The sequence below is a fragment of the Leopardus geoffroyi genome, chromosome D3 (genome assembly GCF_018350155.1).
Source record: "Leopardus geoffroyi isolate Oge1 chromosome D3, O.geoffroyi_Oge1_pat1.0, whole genome shotgun sequence".
NCBI classification, from domain to species: domain Eukaryota; kingdom Metazoa; phylum Chordata; class Mammalia; order Carnivora; family Felidae; genus Leopardus; species Leopardus geoffroyi.
The window spans coordinates 44,245,256-44,265,452 of record NC_059339.1 but is presented as its reverse complement, the minus strand read 5'-3'; the positions used below and the strand labels follow the sequence as shown (position 1 = coordinate 44,265,452).

Below are 20,197 nucleotides of genomic sequence, written 5' to 3'. Positions count from 1 at the left end.
CCAGCAGTTAAGTGAAACCAGGAGTAACTAAGGTAAATGTTTTCTTTTTTATAGGAAATATTATTGTATCAATAATATTCTTATAGTTATTATTATAGCTGATATTTAACAAGTGCTTATGATGTGCCAATTATTCTAAGGACTTTATATTAGGAAATGTTCCTTTTGTATCATCTTTATTGATGGTTAAGAGAAAGGCAAATATAATTAACTTTTTTTTTCCTATAGATAGTATAGTTTTTCTGATAAATGTTATTCTTTATAATGCAGATATAATTCCATTTTATGTTTTTTTGTAAGCTCTAGGTCCCAATTTGGGGCTTGAACTAATGACCTAGAGATCAAGAATCACATGCTTTACCAACTTAGCCAAGTGCTATCTATTTTATTTTTTTAATCTTTTATTATTGATTGATTGATTGATTGATTGAAGTAAGCTTTAGGTCCCAATGTGGGACTTGTACTCATGAATCATTAAGCATCTGACTTTGGTTCAGGTCATGGTCTCATGGTGTGTGAGCTTGAGCCCCGCTTCGGATGAAAAAAAAACAAACCACAAACCAAACCACAAACAAAGAAACAAGCCCTGCTTCTCTCCTTGTCCCCCCCCCCCCCCCCCCCCGCCACCTCCCTCCCTTGTGGGATTCTCTCTCACTCTCTGCCCCTGGCTCACTTGTGCTCTCTCTTCCCCCTCCTTCCCCCCAAAAGAGTCACATATATAGTTCCAGATATGTACTGATTAAATAATTTTCCTCCAAGGTATTTGAGGTTAGGGAATATGCCTAGCTCTAGCATCTGTCACTGTATATATTTAAAATATAAAGTTTTAGGGGCGCCTTTGTGGCTCAGTTGGTTAGGCGTCCAACTTTGGCTGGGGTCATGATCTTGCTGTTGGTAAGTTTGAGCCCCACTTGGGGCTCTGTGCTGACAGCTCAGAGCCTGGAGCCTGCTTTGGAATCTGTGTCTCCCTTTCCCTGCCCCTCTCCCACTTGCACTCTGTCACTTAAAAATAAATAAACATCAAAAAAAATTTTTTTTAAATATATAAAGTTTTAGAATATTTTCACTCAGAAAATTCAGTTATTGAATAAAACAAATATTAGGAACTTTTAGGAAGATAATTTTGTTAATGTGAAAGTTTGAAGTTTATTTTGTTAAATCAGTTCAATATTTGAAAGTTTGTTGTCACTAAGCGAAGTCACTAAGTGAAGCTTTTTTCAAAAACAAAAATAGATAATTTTCAAGACAAATTTAGGCTTACTTTAAATATTTGATGCATATTAAAATCCATATTTCATATTCACTTTTTGGTACAGCTTTATGGAGATGGTATATTAACAGAGTTGTACAACCATTGCCACTGTCTAATTTTACAATATTTTTATCATCCCCCCAAAATGCCTGTACTAGTATGTCACTCCTCATTTCCTTCCTAGCCCCTTACTACCACCAGTGTATCTGTTTTTATAGATTTGTCTGTTTTGGACATTTCATATAAATTGAATCATATAAACTACCTTCTTTTACTTAGCATAATGTTTTTAAGGTTAATCCATGTAGCTTGTATCAGTACTTTATAGCTAAATACAGTCTATTACATGTTATCAGTACTTTATAACTAAATACCGTCTATTACATGTGTATACCACATTTTGTTTATCCATTCGTCAGTTGATGAACATTTAGATTGTGTCCACTTTTTGACTATTAAGAAAAATACTAAGAATGTGTACAAGTTATTGCATAGGTGTATTCAGATTCACTTTTGAGCTTTCCCAGTATATTTTACATCAATATAAACAGTATATAGTTTTTTACTTCACAGCTAATAAAGTGTGTTCATTTCTGATACGAAAGATTCAAAGATTGCATAAATATATAAGTAAAATGTGAAAGTATTCATTCTTTGTGTACCCTTTCATCTCCCAACTTTTACTGCTGTTGATGTTTTAATGTGTATTGTGTTTTGTCTGTTAGTACAGTGGTACATGACATTCATTTATCTCTTTCTTTTTTTTTTTTTTTAATTTTTTTTTTCAACGTTTATTTATTTTTTTGGGGACAGAGAGAGACAGAGCATGAACGGGGGAGGGGCAGAGAGAGAGGGAGACACAGAATCGGAAACAGGCTCCAGGCTCTGAGCCATCAGCCCAGAGCCCGACGCGGGGCTCGAACTCACGGGCCGCGAGATCGCGACCTGGCTGAAGTCGGACGCTTAACCGACTGCGCCACCCAGGCGCCCCTCATTTATCTCTTTCTTAGAAAATTATATGTAGCTATGCAGCTTTTATACCTGTTTTTTTTTTTTTTTTTTAATGTTTATTTACCTTTGAGAGAGAGTGAGGGAGAGTGTGCATATAGCAGAAAGACCGAGAGGGAGAGAATCCCAAGCAGGCTCTGCACCAGGCTCAACCCCACAAACTGTGAGATCATGACCTGAGCTGAAATCAAGAGTTGGATGTTTAACTGAGTCACCCAGGTGCACTCCCCCACCCCCCCTTTTTTTTTTAAAATAAGTTCTATGTCCAGTGTGGGGCTTGAACTCACAACTCCAAGATCAAGAGTTACATGCTGTACTGAGGAACCAGATAGGTGCCCCACCCCCAACTTTTTAAAAAGTAAACTCTGTCCCCAACATAGAGCTCAAACTTAAGATCCTGAGATCAAGAGTCACATGCTCTTCTGACTGAGGTAGCCAGGCAGCCCCATGTCTAACTTTTTTAGAAACTTAATTAATGTTGAGTTTTACTGAATCACTATTACCAGTCTATTGAGAAAATTACAGGAATTTTGCAATTTGTTTTTCTATCAAGATGACTAATTCTGAGAACAGTTTTTACAGTGGTATTTCTGCTTTTCTTCTTAAGATAGAGCTTTCTTGATGATAGTGGGTCTCTTGTTGCTAAAATATTATTTATTGGGGAGTACTTCCTAATTAAAAAAAAAATTTTTTTTTAAGTTTTATTTATTTTTGAGAGGGTGCAAGAGAGAGAGAGAGAGAGACAGACAGACAGACAGACAGAGGATCCAAAGCAGGCTCTGTGCTGACAGCAGAAAGCCTGATCTGGGGCTTGAACTGATGAACTGTGAGATCATGACCTGAGGTGAAGTCCAACGCTTAACTTAACCCACTGAGCCACCTGGGTGCCCTTGTTCTTCCTAAATTTTTGATTCCCAACCATATATGCCACTTAAAATGAGTTGATGAGCATGTTTCCCACATATTTTGGAGCCATTTGTGTAATAGATTTAGGCTTTCAATGTTTGGAAAAATTTATTAGGGACAATATCTTGTGTTATTGTGTGTGTTTTCTGTTGCATTCTCTGTTAATGGTCTTTTGTGGCTTCAGTTATGACACGTTATGTGTTTCTGGTTAGCAGTAATTGGCTTAAACTTTGTTATTTAATTTTTTTTAATGTTTATTTTTGAGAAAGAGAGACAGAGCTTGAGCAGTGGAGGGGCAGAGAAAGAGGAAGACACAGAATCTGAAGCAGGCTCCAGGCCCGGAGCTGTCAGCAGTGAGCACAGAACCCGACGTGGGGCTCGAAACCCACAAACTGCAAGGTCGTGACCTGAGCTGAAGTCGGACGCTTAACCGAGTGAGCCACCCAGGGGCCCTTAAACTTTGTTACTTAAAATGTTTTTTTCATCTCTATTTTTGGGGTGTGTTTAGAATGTAAGAAATACTTGGATTACCTTAGATAGTGGGTGAGTGAATTGACACACACAGAAATAAGAAAGAGAAGACTCCATTTATAGAGCTGGATTTTGTGGAAGAAAATAGGAATCACCAAACACTAGGCCTCGAATATAGTGCAGGACTCAGAAAGTTGCTGAGAATAGTGTAGCTCCAGCATTTGGCTTACCCAGCAGATCCTGCTACTAGAGGAATTAAAATAAGGTAAGCCAGGGCCTTCTGGGTGGCTCAGTCATTTGAGCGTCTGATTCTTGATTTCAGCTCAGGTCGATCTCATGGTCGTGGGATTGAGTCCTGCATTGGGCTCTGTGCTGAGCATGAAGCCGAATTCTCTCTCTCTCCTCCACTGCCTCTCCCCGTCTTGTGCGTGTGTGCGGGCGTGCGTGCACATGCTCTCTCTCAAATAAATAAACATTAAAATAAAGCCAGATGCTCACACGGGTGATTTTGTCTCCCAGAGGACCTTTGTGATTGCCTGAAGAATATTTGATTTTCAGAACTGAGAGTGGAATTGAGAGGTGTACTGAGTTGAATTTTACAGTAAATCTTTTGATGGAGTTAACTGCACTTTGACCTGGCTGGAAGTTTCCAGTGATGTTTGAAATACTAAGAGCAGATTAGGTAAAATAGTCCTAAGGCTGTGTAGAAGAAAGCTGTTTTCATCTTATGAAGTGTTTTTTTTTTTGGTGAAGGAGTTACATTGATGTGATAATTATTTTATTTGGCTGGTTGATGCCCTATAATAATAGAATTCTTAAAATTCCGTCATCTCTGTATTCTTCAATCAGTTTTACTTGGTACTAATAGACTGTGGCTATGCTCATGCTCTGTTAAAAATGCTAATTTGTTTTAATTTAGGCTTGTTACGGGGCTCCTGGGTGGCTCAGTGGTTAAGCATCCGGCTTTGGCTCAGGTCATGATCTCACGGTTTGTGAGTTCGAGCCCCATGTTGGGCTCTGTGCTGACCGCTCAGAGCCTGGACCCTGCTTTGGATTCTGTGTCTCCCTCTCTATTTGCCCCTCCCCTGCTCATGCTCTGTCTCAAAAATAAATAAAACATTAAAAAAAAAATTTAGGCTTGTTACATCTTTTTTTGTGTATGAATTGTGTGTGTGTGGTGCATGTGCATGTGTGTGTATACTACTTTTGGTAGCAAAACAAATTTTTGTATTATTTTGGGTAAGTTGTCTTTTGCTGCATTCTGGAACAAAAAATATATGTATCAATTTTTTGAAAGCAGAGCTGTTTCCTTTGCCTGGAACACTTTTTAGCCTCAGGTGGGAATATGCTTAATGCATTTAAGAAATAATAGCAAGGGAGCCAACCTAACTGGAGCAGAGTGAGTAGGGACAAAACCAGGAAGTAGTTAATAGTTAACATCAGCCTTTGTTTTTACTCTGATTGAGATGAGAAGTCACTGAAGAGTTTTGAGCAGAGAAATAACAGCCTGACTTGAGTTTTAAAAGGATCATGTGGCTGTTCTGTGGAGAAGCTGAAGTGGGGAGGGAGGAGCAAAACTGAAGGCAGAGTTAGGAATTAGGAAGTTGTTGGTAAAAATCCAGGTGACAGATAAATGATGACCTGGACCTGGGTGGAAGTGGTAGAGATTTTAAGTGGTCACGTTATGGATGTGTTTTGAAGGTAGACAGGATTTGTTAATGACAAATTGCATAAGCTTAAGAGAAGAATTGGGAATGACTGCACAAAGTTTTATGTTGGACACTCAAGGATGAACCTGCCATTTACTGAGATGAGAGTCCTTTGAAAACTTTAGATTTAGGAGGCAAGATTAGGAGTTCAGGTGTTAAAGTTTCAGATGTTTAGTAGCCAATAAAAATCTCTGTGGGTAGTATTCCTATTAATTTAATTTTTTTTGTACTTGAATTGTATTACATTCTCTTGCATTTCTAAGCTTAAAAAAATCTTCTCATTTTCTTTGACTTGTTGAGTCGGGGTAAATAATTTCAGGATTTCCATTTTGGTGAGATTTTAAAATAGATTGTGCACTCTAAATTTAAAAAATGGCTAAAACCTTTATACGTCAATAGAGGAGACCTGTTGGATGCCAGGATACACTGACAGAAATGAAGTAAGAGTGGAGAACTTTTTCAGAACTTTCAAAGTGAATCTTGTGTATTTTTAAGGTCAAATAGCACTAACAGCCTTACAGTGACAAATCTCATTCCATTCCTAACCTTTCCCTATCCCCTAATACCTTTCTCCAGAAGCTACCACTTTTATTCTTCTAGCTGTTACTCTTAGTATCTAACTCCATATTTTTGGTGGTATGCAATAACTGCTGTATTTTGATTTATCAATTTCAGATGTTATTTACTTTCTGCCTTCTTAGTTAAAAATTTAGCTCTCCTGCTTCCTTCCCCATATCCCCTTAAAAGAGTTCTATTTCAATTGCTGGTTAAGCCAGTAGTGAGTGTTGTTATAACTATGTAAATGTTTTACTGCTGAGCTGAGTATTCTGAAACTATATCCCCCCCCCCCCCCTTTTACCCCTTGGAGTTAATAATTGCCTTGCTTTTCTTTTGCCTAATATTTTAAGGTGGTAGGGCAGGAGTGCCGGGGTGGCTCAGTCGTTTGAGTGTCTGACTTCAGCTCAGGTCATGATTTCATGGTTCGTGAGTTCAAGCCCCATCTTGGGCTTTGCGCTGACAACTTGGAGCCTGCTTCGGATTCTGTCTCCCTCTCTCTGCCCCTTCCCCACTTGCTTGCTCTCTCTCAAAAACAAATAAACATTAAAAAAAAAAAAAAAAGGTGCTTGCACAGTTTCCCCCCCAAATGTCACATGCCTGACAGTCAGATTTTTCATACTCAAAATCCACTCCCTTTCCTGTGTGCACTCCTACTAGCCTCAAGGTTCCTTTTGGGATTCTTCAGCCATCTGTTTCATTATAGACTGGTTGCTCTTTTGACCTATTCTCCAAGGTGTTTGTATAATAGATACTGCTACCAGCAATATTTTACTTCACATTCTTTTTTTTTTTTATTTTTTAAGTTTATTTATTTTGAGAGCATGCACACATGTGAATGGGGGAGGGGTGGAGAGAGAGATAATGAATGAATCCCAAACAGGCTCCATGCTGTCCGAGCAGAGCCAGATGCTGGGCTTGATCCCACAAACCAGGAGATCATGATCTGAGCTGAAATCAAGAGACAGTCGCTTAACTGATTGAGCTACCCAGGTGCCTTTTTACCTCACATTCTTACCAATACTTTGTCTTCTTAAACTTTAAAATTTTAGCCATTGTGGTGTTTGTCCATTGCCCTATTGAGTTTCTCTCCTCTTCTCCCCACTTCCTTCCTCCTCCTCCTTTTTGTGATGAACTTGTTTAAATTTCTTGTCCTTTTTTCCTTCAGTTGGCCATTTAATTGATTTGTAGGATTTTAGAAAATATCATCTTTATGTACTAATACTTTGTAAGTTTCACCTTTCACATTTTGTGTCTGTATTCAATTTGGCATTGACTTTAGTATATGGTACAAAGTAGGAAACCAGTTTTCCTCCCCCCGCCCCCCAAACTGTTTGTCTCAGCACTGTTTCTTTAAAAAATCTATTTTCCCAGCTGTAGTACTATTTGTCTTAAAGCGGTTGACCGGGGCTCCGGGGTGGCTCAGTCAGTGGAGTGTCTGACTTCAGCTCAGGTCATGATCTCATGGTTCGTGGGTTCGAGCCCCATGTCGGGCTCTGTGCTGACAGCTCAGAGCCTGGAGCCTGCTTCTGATTCTATGTCTCCCTCTTTCTCTGTCTCTCTGTCTCTCTCTCAAAAATTAAAAAAAAAAAAAAAAAAAAAAAAAAAAAAAAGAAAGCCGTTGACCATACATTCATGAGTCTGATTGTGGGCACTCTGCTTTGTGTCATTAGTCTGTTCCATTGTTCTATTTGTCCTTCAGTATAACACATTACTATGGCTTTACTGATTTTAATTAATTAATTTTTAATGTTTATTCCTTTTTTGAGAGAGATGGAGAGTGAGTGGGGGAGGGGCAGAGAGAGAGACACACACACACACACACACACACACACACACACACAGAATCCGAAGCAGGCTCCAGACTCTGAGCCATCAGCACAGAGCCTGACGCGGGGCTTGAACCCATAATATATGAGATAATAACCTGAGCCAAAGTTGGACGTCCAACCGACTGAGCCACCCAGGCACCCTGATTTTATTAATTGTTGATGTCTGGTAGGGTAAGTTCATGTATCTTGTGGTTTTTTAAAAGTATGTTTTCTTATGCTTTATGTAGAATAGATTTTCTTTCTTTTTTTTTTGTGATGTTTTTATTTTGAGAGAGAGAGAAAACGGAGGCAGGGCAGAGAGAGAGAGAGAGGGACAGAGGATCTGAAACAGGCTTGGTGCTGACAGCAGGGAACCTGACATGGGGCTCGAACTCATGAACCATGAGATCACGACCTGAGCAGAAGTTGGACACTGAACCAACTGAGCCATCCAGGTGCCTCATTTCTTTTTCTTTTCTTTTTTTTTTTTTTAAAGTTTATTTTTCAGAAAGAGAGAACGAGAGAGAGAGAGAGTGCATGTGCACATGGGGGAGGAGTATAGAGAGGGAAAGAGAGAATCCCAAGCAGGCTTTAAAATATTTATTTATTTTGAGAGAGGGATAGAACGAGTAGAATAGGGGAGAGAGGAAGAGAGAGAATCCCAAGCAGGCTCCATGCTGTCAGAGTGGAGCTCTACACAGGGCTCAATCTCACAAACTGTAAGATCATCATCTGAGCCAAAATCAAGAGTTGATCGCTTAACGGACTGAGTCACCCAGGCGCCCCTTGAGGCAACTATTCTTGAGGCATTTTGCAGTTTTCAAGATTCTAATGCCAGTAGATAACAGGCTCTTCAGCTCTAAGATACCGTTTTTTTTTTTTTTTTGTGGTCAAATCCATCATCTGTAGGTTGACAAATAATTACTGTTTGATAACTGGGGTGCAGAAATGATTTGGAGCGTTTATTATAGTGGAGGACATACATTATATAAGCATACTTCCTATATAACTGATAAATCCTATATTAGAGGTATAATAAATATTTGTGCATTGAGTAAAGTGCTTTTTGGGAACATAAAAAAGAAGGCACTGTTCCTCCCTGGAGGAACTGACTTTTGTTCCTGAGTACATGATATTTACATATCTGGTGTGAGTTTTGTTTGTTTGTTTTAAATTATTTTTTTATGGGGGTGCCAGGCTGGCTTAGTTGGTTGAGCATGCAACTCCTGATCTTAGGGTTGGAAGTTCAGACCCCATGTTGGGCATAGAACTTACTTAAAAAAAAGTAAGTTATTTTTTTATGTAGTGTATTTAATATGAAAATGCTTCCACTTGTTAGGTATTGATTTTGCTATCTTGTGAAGAGAAAAACTTGTTATTTATCAGTAAGTTATATTTAAAAGCCAATTAGTACTATATCAGATTTAATTGTAACTTTAAAAAGAACTTTTTTTAAAAGTTTTTTTAATGTTTTTTTATTTATGAGAGAGAGAGAGAACATGAGCAGGGGAGGGGCAGAGAGAGGGAGACAAAGAATCCGAAGCAGTCTCCAGGCTCTGAGGTGTCAGCACAGAGCCCGACGTGGGGTTTGAACCCACCAGCCGTGCATGACCTGAGCTGAAGTTGGATGCTTAACCGACTGAGCTACCCAGGCGCCCCAATATTTGTAGCTTCTTAAAAAGATCTCCAACCCGGGGCGCCTGGGTGGCGCAGTCGGTTAAGCGTCCGACTTCAGCCAGGTCACGATCTCGCGGTCCGTGAGTTCGAGCCCCGCATCAGGCTCTGGGCTGATGGCTCAGAGCCTGGAGCCTGTTTCCGATTCTGTGTCTCCCTCTCTCTCTGCCCCTCCCCCGTTCATGCTCTGTCTCTCTCTGTCTCAAAAATAAATAAACGTTAAAAAAAAAAAAATTTAAAAAAAAAAAAAAAAAAAAAGATCTCCAACCCTGAAAGCCTCATAAATTTTTTTTTTTTTTTTTTTTTTTTTTTTTGCCAAATGGGTTTTTAAATGTGCATTTAGTATAATGCACAGTTTAAGATAGTAAAGTTTGATAAGTTTGGGCATATGAACACTGTGGAGCTCACACTCCAAGATAAAGGACATTTCCATCACCCCCAAAAGGTCTCTTGGAATGTATTCAGGTATGTTCCTGACTCCTGGTAATCACTGTTGTGTTTTCTGTTATTATAGATGAGTTTTGCCTCTTCTAGAACCGCATATAAGTGGGATTATGCAGTGTTTGACTTCCTTCCCTTAACATAATGATTTTTAAAAATTTCGTTCATGTTGCATAAACAACATGCTTATGTTTGTTTTTTTCTCCTAAGTATTCCATTGCATGAAAGTACCACAGTTTATTTTATATACTAGTAATTGATGCAGGGAGTTGCATCCACATTTTGGCTATTATGTGTAAAACTAATAGAAACATTTTTATATAGGTCTTTTTGTGGTCATATGCTTTTATTGTTTTTTCATATGTTTTTATTTTGGGTGGTAAATATTTAGGACTGGAATTTGAGTCACAGGGTACATGAAATTTAACTTTATAAGAAAGTACCAAATTTCCTAAGTGTTTATTTTATTTCATCCCAGCAGCATGTTCTTAGAGTTCTATATTCCACAACCTCACAAATACTGGATTTTGTCAGTCTTTTAAATTTTAGCCATTTTAATGTGTTTGTGGTGGTGTCTCATTGTGTTTTTAATTTGCATTTTCCTGATGACTGATGTAAAATACTTTGTGAGATCCTTATTGGCCATTTGTAAATTATCTTTGTGAGGTATATATTCAATTCTTTTGCACATTTTAAAATTTGGTGGTTTGTCTAAATGTGTCTATTTCTAGACTTTTTGTTCCATTGATTTGCCTTTTTTCACATTTTACACTCTTTATTATAGCTTTCATCTCTGTCATTTTCTCCCCCTCCCCCTTTTTAAATTTAAATTTTAGTTAACATACAGTGCAGTATTGGTTTCAGGAGTAGAACTCAGTGATTCATTACTTACATACAACACCCAGTGCTCATCACAACAAGTGCCCTTCTTAGTACCCATCACCCATCTCACCCCTCTCCCATCTCACCCCTCTCCCATCTCACCCCTCTCCCATCAACCTATAGTTTTTTCTCTATCATTAGGAGTCTCTTGTGGTTTGTTTCCCTCTCTTCTCTCCGCACCTTCCCACATGTTCATCTGTTTTGTTTCTTAAATTCCACGTAAGAGTGAAATCATTGGGTATTTGTCTTTCTCTGATTGACTATGTTCTAGCTCCATCCACGTTGTTGCAAATGGCAGGGTTTCTTTTTGACGGCTGAGTAATATTCTGTTGTATTTATACACCACATCTATCCATTTATCAGTCAGTGGACATTTGGGCTCTCTCCACAGTTTGGCTATTGTTGATAATGCTGCTATAAACACTGGGGTGCATGTACCCCTTCAAATCTGTATTTTTAAATCTTTTGGGGAAATACCTAACAGTGCAGTTGTTGGATTGCAGGATGGTTCTTTTTAGTTTCTTTTTTTTCTTTTTAATTTTTTTAAAAGTTTGTTTATTCATTTTGAGAGAGAGAGCAAGCGGGGGGGCAGGGGCAGAAAGAGAGAGGGAGAGAGAGAGAATCTGAAGCAGGCTCCTAGCCGTCAGCACAGAGCCCAACTCAGGGCTTGAAACCATGAAATGCGAGGTCATGACCTGAGCCGAAACCAAGAGTCAGTGGCTCAACCGACTGAGCCACCCAGGCGCCGCTATTTTTGGTTTCTTGAAGAACTGCCATAGTGTTCTCCAGAGTGGCTGTACCAGTTTGTATTCCCAGCAGTGCAAGAGGGTTTCCCTTTGCATCCTGTCAACACCTGTTGTTTGTTGTGTTGTTAATTTTAGCAATTGTGACAGGTATCAGGTGGTATCTCATTGTGTTTTTGGTTTGTATTTACTTAGTGATGATTGATGTTGAGTATCTTTTCCTATGTCTGTTAGCCATCTGGATGTCTTCTTTGGAAAAGTGTGTGTTCATGTCTTCTGCCTGTTTCTTAACTGGGTTATTTGCTTTTTGGGTATTGAGTGTGATTATATTGTAGTAAATTTTATTATATATTATAAGATGTAGGTTTTTTTGTTAGAAACTTTTTACAAGATTGAAGAATTTTATTGTTGGGGTCAAGATAAATCAAGTTCTAGCTTTTTTTGATTTTATTCTAGAACCCTTAAATTTGTTAGTATTTCTGTTTGTCTTTAACCTTTTGATGATTTAGGGAACATTTTGATCTATTCATGAATGGATGGATGGATGCTATTGCCCCTATTTATTTAACCTTCTGTTTTTTATGACTATAGTCATAGAAATGATCATGACTTCTTCAATACTAGGCACAAATCCAAGATGGTGACTGTAAGTCAAGGCCAATCAGATTTTTTTTTTTCCTCCTGTGAAAATTCCACTTCTTCCAAGTGCATCTTACACTTTGTGTTACATAGGTATAATGTAATGCCTGCTCTGTGTTCTGCCAGTTCTAAAGGATATAGAAATTGTAATTGGATGGTTTGTTAATAACAAGCATGAAGTTCTCAAGATAGAAACACAGGTCTCTGTGATTAGCAAAGCCCCCTTTGCCCCTTTTAGTGTTCATGGAGAAACCCAGGAAAAATGAAAAACTGGAAGCCTTGGATTGATACTTAATTCCTTCCTTTAGAAGCTACTCCACAGGGAGCAGCTAGTTTACAGAGACTTTGCTACTGAAGAATGAGAGACATGGTAGTAGAAGGATGTAAATAGCTACTTCTTAAAGTTAGCGTTGTTCTTCTCTCTATGGATTTTGGACCACTATACAGGCTTGAGAAGTTTGGACGAAATGGACAAATTCCTAGAAAGAAACTGAGTCAAGAATATAACTCCGATACAAAAACTAGACAAGGACATCACAAGTAAAAGAAACTACAGATCAATATTTCTTATTACACAAAAAATCCTCAACTACATACATACATACTGAATCAAAGAACATATAAAAAGAATTATGCACCATGATGAAGTGGGATTTATCCCAGCAGTGCAAAGTTGGCTCAGCATATGACAAAGTAATACACTAGGTTAAAAGAATAAAGGGGGAAAAACTCACATGATCACCTTACCGGATGTAGAGAAAGCATTTAACAAAATCCAGCACCCTTCATGATTAAAAACACTCAACAAATGAAGACTAGAACAGCATCTGTGAAAAGCCTGTCTCTAACATTATACTTGATGGTGGAAGACTGAAGGTTTTACTCTTAAGTTCAGAAATAAGACAAGAATGTTTGCTTTTGCCACCTTTATTCAACATTGTGCCAGAGGTTCTAGCCAGGGCAGTTAGGCAAGAAAAAGAAATAAAGACATCCAGATTGGAAAGGAATAAAATAATTTTTGTTTGCAGATGACATGACCTTAGATGTAGAAAATTCTAAGGAATCCACAAAAAAAGCCCAAAGCTTGTTGGTACTAATATATGAATTCAACAAGGTTATATGTTACAAGATCATTGTACAAAAATCAGTTGTATTTAATTCTAGACATGAACCATCTAAAAAAGAAATTAAGAAAAAAATTCCTTTTATAATATAATCAAAAGGAATAAAGTACTTAGGAATAGATTTAACAAAAGTATAAGACTGTGCACTGAAAATTCTAAAACATATTTTGAAAAATTAAGGATGACTTAAATAAGTGAAAAACTATCTGTGTTCAAGAATTAGAAGACTTCATATTAAGATGATAGTATTCCTCAAAATAATCTACAGATTCAGCGCAATCCCTATCAAAATCCTAGCAACATTTTTGCAGAAATTGCTAAAATTAGTATTGTATAGCCAAAACAATCTTGGAAAAGAAAAAACAAAGCTGAGAGACTCACACTTCCTCTAAACTTAACTACAAAAGGACCCAAGAGTATACGATGAGGGAAATGACAATCTCCAATAAATGTTGATGGGAAAACTGGATAGCCACATACAAAAGAATGAAACTGGACCTCTATCTTAAATTATACACAAAAATTAACTCAAAATGGATTAAGGACTTGAGTGTAAGACCTGAAACCATGAAACTCCTGAACATAGGTGGTGAGCTTTTTGACATAAGTCTTGGTGATGATGTTGTTAATCTACACTAATAGCAAAAGCAACAAAAGCAAAAATAAACAAGTGGGACTACATCATACTAAGAACAGCTTCTGCATTGGCAAAAGAAACCATCAGCAAAATGAAAAGGCAGCCTACTGAATGGAAGAAAATATTGGCAAATTATGTGTCTGATGAGTGTTTAATATCCAAAATATATAAACAATCCAATTAAAAATGGGCAGAAGTTCTGAATAGACATTTTTTCAGAGAAGACATGGCCAATAGATACATGGGAAGATACTCAACATTGCTAATCCTCAGGAAAGTGCAAATCAAAACCACAGTGAAATATCACCTTACACCTGTTAGAATGATTATTATCAAAAAGACAAGAAATAACAAATGTTGGCAAGGATGTGGAGAAAAGGAAACCCTTGTTCAGTGAGGATGGGTACAGCCAGCATTGAAAACAGTGTGAAGGTTCTTTAAAAAATAAAAAATAGAACCCAACAATACTTTGGGTATTTATCTGGAGAAAACAAAAACAAAATTTCAAAAAGATATATGCACCCGTGTTCATTGTGGCATTACTTACAATAGCCAAGATAAGGAAACAATATGTCCATCGATAAATGAATGGATGAAGAAAATGTATATATACAATGTCCTGTATACACAATGTATATACAGTGGTTTTTACTCAGCCATAAAAAAATGAAATCTTAACCATTTGTGACAACATGGATGGACCTTGAGGGCATTATACTAAGTGAAATAAGTTAGAGGAAGGCAAATACTACATAATCTGACTGAAATGCGGAATCTACAAACAAAAATAAAAAACTAAGCTCATAGATACAGAATGGATTGGTGGTTGCCAGAGGTGGGGGGGTGGGTGAAATGGGTAAAGGGGAAGAGGATTAAAAAGTACAAACTTCCAGTTATAAAATAAGTAAGTCATGGCCAGGTAATATACAGCATGGTGACTATAGCTGATAATGTACATTTGGAAATTGCTAAGAGAGTAGATCTTAAAAATCTTCATAAGAAAAAAAGATTTTGGTAACTATGTATGGTGACACATTAACTAGGCTTATTGTGGTGATCATGTAGTAATGTATACAAATAATGCATTGTTTTGTTATATACCTGAAACTAACACAATAGGTCAATTATATCTCAACTGGAAAAAATTTACTTCAGAGCTACAGTAACTAAGACTTTGTGGTACTGACATAACCTCATATAGATCAGTGAACAGAATAGAGAGTCCAGAATTAAACCCATATGATTATGGGCAATTGATTTTTGATAGGATTACCAAGACAATTCAGTAGGTAAAGAATGGTCTTTAACAAATGGTGCTGTGACAGTTGGATATTCACCTGCAAAGAATGAAGGTTTTACTCCTACCTTGTACCATATATAAAATTAACTCAAGATGAAATGGAGATGTAAATATAAGGTAAAACTGTAAAACTCATAGAAGAAAACAGATCTAAATCTTATGGTTTTGGATTAGGTAGTGGTTTCTTAGATATGACACATAATCACAAACAACCAAAGAAAAATAGATTCATTGGACATAATCTTAAAGACTTGTGCATCGAAGGACTCTTATCAAGAAAATGAAAAGATAAATGACAGAATTGGAGAAAATATCTGTAAGCCATGCATCTGCTAAGTCTCATATCCAGATAAAGAACTGTTACAACTCAATAATGAAAAGAAAAATGACCTAATTTAAAAAATGAGGAGGGGTGCCTGGGTGGCTCAGTTGGTTAAGTGTCCAACTTCGGCTCAGGTCATGTTCTCTGGGTCGTGGGTTTGAGCCCCATGTTGGCTTCAGTGCTGACAGCTTAGAGCCTGGAGCCTGCTTCAGACTCTGTGTCTTCTTCTCTCTCTGCCCCTCCCCAGCTTGCGCTCCATCTCTGTCTGTCTCTCAAAAATAAGTAAAAACGTTAAAAAAATAAAAATTAAAAAATATAAAAAATGAGGAAAGGATTTGAATATACATTTCTCCAGAAAAATACAAATGGCCAATAAGGTCATGAAGAGATTCTCACCTGATTAGTCATTAGGGGGATGCAAATCAAAAGTACAATACGATCACCACTTTATACCTAAAAGGATGACTAAAGTTAAAAAAGATGGTAATAAATGCTGACAAGGATGTGGAGAAATTTGAACCCTCATTCTTGGCTGCTGGAGATGTAAAATGATACAGCTGATTTGGACAACAGTCTCTAAAGTTAAATACAGAGTTACCATATGGTCCGTAAGTCATACTTCTTGGTATATAACCAAGAGACTTGAAACCTGTGTTCACACAAAAACTCATTAGAATTGTTCATAGCATTATTCATGATAGCCAAAAAGTAGGAACAATCTGTCAAACATTCATCAACTGATACTAAACAAAATGGTATATTCGTGCTACAGAATAGTATTCAGCCATAAAAAAACAAACCAGGCATTACTGATACATGCTATAATGTTATTTGAACTTTGAAAACATGTTAAGTGAAAGAAGCCAGTCACAAGATGCCACATGTTTTGTGATTCCATTTATATGAAACATTTAGAATAGTTAGATCCAGAGACACAGAAAGTAGATTTGTAGTTGCCAGGGGCTGGAAGAAGAGGAGAATGGTGAATGACTTTTAATGAGCCATGATTTTTTTCAAGTCATGAATATATTCTGGAATTCGATACTGGCAATTCTTACACATTCTGAATATACTAAAACCTACAGGGGCGCCTGGGTGGGTCACTTGGATGAGCATCTGACCCTTGATTTTGGCTCAGGTCATAATCCCTGGGTTGTGGGATTGAGCCCTGTGTATTGGGCTCTGCGCTGAATGTGGAGCTTGCTTAAGATTTTCTCTTTCTCTTTCTCTTTCTGCAACTGTCCCCTGCTTGTACTCAACGTGCTTTCTTTAACAAACCAACACAACTCCTCCCCCCCCCCGCCCCCACTAAATTGTACACTATAAAGAGGTGAATTTTATGGAAAGGAATTCTATCTCAATTCTGTTAAGTTTTTAAAAAAATGATTTTAGAGTTAAAATATATTGGATGATATACAATCCAAATATTTTCTCTTCTCTATTTAAAAATTAAATTTTTTTATTAGAATGCACACATGCTCACACATGGGAGCTGGGGAGGGGCAGAGAGAGAGGAAGAGAATCTTAAGCAGGCTCCATTCCCAGCATGGAGCCTGACATGGGGCTTGATCTCTTAACCCTGAGACCATGATCTGAGCCGAAATCAAAGATGCTTAACCAACTGAGCTGTCCAGGCGCCCCTTACACATTTTAATATAATCAAATGTCTTATTTCACTTACTTATTTCAAGTTTATGTATTTATTTTGAGAGAGAGTGCACACAGCAGAGAGGGGCAGAGAGGAGAGACAGAATCCCAAGCAGCCTCTCCCCATCTGCACAGAGCCCAGTGTGGGGCTTGAACTCCCATTCCGCAAGATCATGATCTGAGTTGAGATCAAGAGTTGGACGCTTAACCAGTTGAGCCACCAGGCACCCTCATAATCAAATATTAATGATTAAAACTTGAGTACATTTTATTATAAAGTACTTGTGGGAAATTGGATGTACTCTTAAAATTCTCAGTTACTTTGTATCATGTTTTGTAAAATTCTGGTGTAAAATATAAATGTTATTTTCGGTTTTTTGAAGTGGTCATTTTATATAAAGTTTAATTATTTTTGTTTTACTTCGATATTGGTTTCATTAGGATTATATTAATAAGTTAGCTCTGCGTTGCAGGAGTAGTATTATCAATTTGTTAACAGATGAGAGGATACATTTCAGTTCTTGATGCAAGATTTTATTTAGGGGTTAAAAAGAAAGGGGGATTTATTAAGTTGTATGATGCTATAGTGATGATTTAGTACGAAAGGGAAACTAAAATTGAAGTGGTCCTTAGAACACTAAATGAGTGATTGACAGTTACTGTAGAGTTGTATATCAGTTTATCCCTTTTCTAAGGCAGGTCCCAACTGTCGAATGTATTAAGGTATTTAGAATTTGGGAGGAAGAGATGTAAAAGGAGATAATTCATCATTTTAAAAATTATAATTCTTAGTGCTAAAATAATAAAGGAATATAAATGAGCTTTATTATTTTTTTGTTATTATACTTCTGGGGTTTAATCTTTGGTAAGTTTGGAGCTTCTCAGAAAATAAAAATTAACTACGATATGTGTTAGCTATTCCTGTATAAGAAATTGTTCTAGGAAACCAATTTGATGATAAATTATATTTTAAAAAAAAGGATAAGAGAAAGAAACTGCTCTAGAACTCAATGGCTTAATTATTCTTGAGTTAATTCTTGTTAATATTTAGTTAATTAATAGTTAATTATTCTAGGGGCGCCTGGGTGGCGCAGTCGGTTAAGCATCCTACTTCAGCCAGGTCACGATTTCGCGGTCCGTGAGTTCGAGCCCCGCGTCAGGCTCTGGGCTGATGACTCGGAGCCTGGAGCCTGTTTCCGATTCTGTGTCTCCCTCTCTCTCTGCCCCTCCCCCGTTCATGCTCTGTCTCTCTCTGTCCCAAAAATAAATAAACGTTGAAAAAAAAAATTATTCTTGATCACATATCTGTAGAGCAGCTATGGGTTAGGTGACTTAGGTTAGGCTTGCCTGGGCAGCTTTGGGTGTGGGTGGTCTTTATATCTCACTGTGGGTTGGGCTTAGCACCTCATGTGGAGTTAGGCTCACTTCTCCTCTTTGTGTTTATTCTGGGGTCTAGGCTGAAGGGTTGCCTTCATCTACCCGGTGAAACTCTTTTCATGGTGATGGCAGAGGTGCAAGAGGGCAAGCCCTGCTGCACAAAGAAATTTCAAACCACTGTTTGCATCATTTCTGCTAATGTTTCATCAGTCAAAGCAAGTTAGATGGCTAAGGCTATGGGTGCAGGGAAGTATACTCTGCTCACCATGAGGCCAAAGGAAGGTATGTGGCCAGGCTCAGCATCAGTTGGGAAGGAAAATATACTCCTATGGAGCGAAGGTTTGGAGACAGTGATTATATTTGAAGATAAACCTAATCTATTATATCTAATCTATTAAAAATGAGATATGTGATGCTTTGCATTGTCATTAGGCAGTTTTATCTAGCTTAGTCTTAAGTTGTTTTAATAGATCAGTTAGTAGACAATAGTATTTTTTTATTCTCATGTGTTTTAATAGATTGTTTTGTTTTAGTTATAGGATTTTTTTAAAGATTAATTCCCAAACACAAGAAGTTATTAGAAGCATCATTCATTGGAAATATCATCATTCAATTTAAAGAAACAGTGATATGTGATTTCTGTCTCAATAAGGTAAGTGGCTTATACTTATACTTATAATTAGTGCCTTCCGATGTGAATTAGTGTGCCAAGTATACTTTCTATTTTCAAAGAAATATAACTTATATTTTAATGTTTTGACTAGGTTATACGTCTACATAGAAAACATTTGAGTAGGTGTATAGTGAAAAGTAAGCTTTTTTACACTTCTGACACTTGGTTTTGTAGTTTTCTTTCCCAGAAAGCTTTACTATTATATTTATTATTATATATATTATTAATATTAGTAATTATTAATAATATATATAATAATTAATAATATATAATATTATTTCCATACCTATTATATACATAAGTAAGCATATGTTTCTATACATTTCCTTTCTCCTACTCTTCTAAAAAGCATCTGTTTTTACCCTGTTCAACATCTTACTTTTTTTGGTTTAACAGTGTTTTTTGATTGTAGGTGTAGATCCATATCAGTTACTTACAGCACTGTTTTTTGGACAACTTTATTATAGTTTATATACAGTAAATTTCACTCTCAACCTGTATAATTTGGTGGATTTTGACAGATGTACACACTGTTAGAACCACCATTACAGTCAAGACACAGAAGATTTCTGTCACTTCCAAAAGTCTGTTTCTCCCTCTATCCCTGACCCTAGGCAGTGACTCATTTACATTCTATTACTGTAGATTACAGTTGACCTTTGAACAACATGACTGGTTCCACTTATATGCAGATTTTTTTCAGTAAATACATTGAAAAATTTTTTTGAGATTTGTGGCACTTCAAAAAAACCCAGATGAACTATGTAGCCTAGAAATATTGAACACATTAACAAAAAGGAGTCTCGTGAATGCATAAAATATATGTAAGTTATTTTATTATTTACTGTCATAAAACATTGATGTTATAAAAAGTTAAAATTTATTAAAGCGTGCACGCACACACACATACATTGTATCATTTGCTGTCAAAAGAAATGTAAACAAACAGATGCAGTATTAAATCATAACTGCATAAATACTGTATTACTGTAATAATTTTGTAGGCACCTCATGTTCCTGTTGTGG

General features: G+C 37.0%; 1 protein-coding gene across 4 annotated transcripts in view; it reads left to right on the top strand.

Annotated features, from left to right (window-relative positions):
• ESCO1 (establishment of sister chromatid cohesion N-acetyltransferase 1) overlaps positions 1–20,197 on the top strand; it is a 74,877-nt gene that overhangs the window by 3,639 nt on the left and 51,041 nt on the right. For all 4 annotated transcript variants that reach the window (XR_006707742.1, XM_045458587.1, XM_045458588.1 and 1 more), the window contains exon 2: positions 19,032–19,150. The gene's annotated coding sequence lies outside the window, so the exon portion shown is untranslated. The remainder of the gene's footprint in view (positions 1–19,031; positions 19,151–20,197) is intronic.